This window comes from Penaeus japonicus, unplaced genomic scaffold, assembly GCF_977035675.1.
Source record: "Penaeus japonicus unplaced genomic scaffold, GWHDUDI00000001_assembly GWHDUDI00000013, whole genome shotgun sequence".
Classification (NCBI taxonomy): Eukaryota; Metazoa; Arthropoda; class Malacostraca; order Decapoda; family Penaeidae; genus Penaeus; species Penaeus japonicus.
The window spans coordinates 5,764,063-5,766,562 of record NW_028234415.1 but is presented as its reverse complement, the minus strand read 5'-3'; positions in this window follow the sequence as shown (position 1 = coordinate 5,766,562).

Below are 2,500 nucleotides of genomic sequence, written 5' to 3'. Positions count from 1 at the left end.
GAGAGAGAGAAGGAGGGAAGAAAAGAGGAAGAGAGAAGAAAATAAGAGAGAGAGAGAAAGGGAAGGGAAAAAAAAAGAGAGAGAGAGAGAAAGGAAGAGATATAATAATAGAGAGAGAAAGGGAAGTGTAAGAATAAGAGAGAGAGAGAATGAGAAGGGAAGGAAGAAGGAAGAAGAGAGAAAGAGAAGGAAAGGAAGAAGGAGGAAGAGAGAAAGAAAAAGAGAGAGAGAAAGGGAAGAAAAAAAAAAGAGAGAGAGAGAAAGGGAAGGGAAAGAATAAGAGAGAGAGAGAGAAAGGGAAGGGAAAGAATAAGAGAGAGAGAGAAAGGGAAGGGAAAGAATAAGAGAGAGAGAGAAAGGGAAGGGAAAGAATAAGAGAGAGAGAGAAAGGGAAGGGAAAGAATAAGAGAGAGAGAAAGGGAAGGGAAAGAATAAGAGAGAGAGAGAAAGGGAAGGGAAAGAATAAGAGAGAGAGAGAGAAAGGGAAGGGAAAGAATAAGAGAGAGAGAGAAAGGGAAGGGAAAGAATAAGAGAGAGAGAGAAAGGGAAGGGAAAGAATAAGAGAGAGAGAGAAAGGGAAGGGAAAGAATAAGAGAGAGAGAGAAAGGGAAGGGAAAGAAAAAGAGAGAGAGAGAAAGGGAAGGGAAAGAAAAAGAGAGAGAGAGAAAGGGAAGGGAAAGAATAAGAGAGAGAGAGAAAGGGAAGGGAAAGAATAAGAGAGAGAGAGAAAGGGAAGGGAAAGAATAAGAGAGAGAGAGAGAAAGGGAAGGGAGAGAATAAGAGAGAGAGAAAGAAAGGGAAGGGAAAGAATAAGAGAGAGAGAGGAAGGGAAGGGAGAGAATAAGAGAGAGAGAGAAAGGGAAGGGAAAGAATAAGAGAGAGAGAGAGAAAGGGAAGGGAGAGAATAAGAGAGACAGAGAAAGGGAAGGGAAAGAAAAAGAGAGAGAGAAAAGAAGGGGAAAGAAAAAGAGAGAGAGAAAGGGAAGGGAAAGAATAAGAGAGAGAGAGAGAGAAAGGGAAGGGAAAGAATAAGAGAGAGAGAGAAAGGGAAGGGAAAGAATAAGAGAGAGAGAGAAAGGGAAGGGAAAGAATAAGAGAGAGAGAGAAAGGGAAGGGAAAGAATAAGAGAGAGAGAGAAAGGGAAGGGAAAGAACAAGAGAGAGAGAGAAAGGGAAGGGAAAGAATAAGAGAGAGAGAGAAAGGGAAGGGAAAGAATAAGAGAGAGAGAGAAAGGGAAGGGAAAGAATAAGAGAGAGAGAGAAAGGGAAGGGAAAGAATAAGAGAGAGAGAGAAAGGGAAGGGAGAGAATAAGAGAGAGAGAGAAAGGGAAGGGAAAGAATAAGAGAGAGAGAGAAAGGGAAGGGAAAGAATAAGAGAGAGAGAGAAAGGGAAGGGAGAGAATAAGAGAGAAAGGGAAGGGAAAGAATAAGAGAGAGAGAGAGAAAGGGAAGGGAAAGAATAAGAGAGAGAGAGAGAAAGGGAATGGAAAGCCTTAAGGATTCTCAAAGGCAGATCGAGAGGAGAGGAGGGTCGGCTGGAAGGGTAGACGAGAGTGGGAGATTTAGCCTGACATATTTGCTTGAGGTGGAGTGCTTTCATCTGTGTTTGTTATTGTTTTTTATTGTTGTTTTTAGCATATTTCCTTCTTCGAGTTTTCTTCTTTTCTTTTTTTTCTCGTACATTTCTTTGGTACAGTTATTATATTTAGTTGTTATTGTTGTTTTTTAGCATATTTCCTTCGAGTTTTTTTGTTGTTGTTTTTTTTCTTCTTTTCATTTCTTGGGTACGATTAGTATATTTAGTTGTTATTGTTGTTGTTGTTTTTTAATCGAGGAAGATACATTTGATGATTGATGACAGGTTGACAGGCGGATGGTATTAAATATCTAATGATTGACAAGATGGTGATGATAATTATTTGATGATTGGCAGGTTTTCGATAATGATGATTGTTGCATTTAGCCAATCGTCATCAACCAATCGTCTCTCCGATAAGGAAAAAAATAGAGCAGAAAAAGAGAGTGCAACACCATTGCATATATCATGTGCATATCATATCCATGTATAATTGTAAGTAGTGAAGTGTTATTAAATGAATGAATGGATGTGTGTGTCTGTGTGTGTGTGTGTGTGTGTGTGTGTGTGTGTGTGTGTATGTTTGTATGTGTATGAGTGTTGTGTGTGTCTACTTGTGTGTTTGTGTGTTTTTGTTGTTGTTGTTGTTGTTGTGTTTGTGTTGTTGTTGTTGTTGTGTGTGTGTTGTTGTTGGTGTTGTTGTTGTTGTTATGTGTGTGTGTGTTGCTGTTGTTATTGCTGTTGTTGTCGTTTTGTGTTTGTGTGTGTGTGTATGCAGGAATTACTGACTAAATGCAATACGCATTACATCTAAAGGCTAAAGAACAATGCAACCTTGGCCGAACAGACTCTCGCACAAGCGGATGCAATCTAAACATGGAATAACAAGCTAATAAGATGCAGGTTATTGCAGAGTGAATGCCAG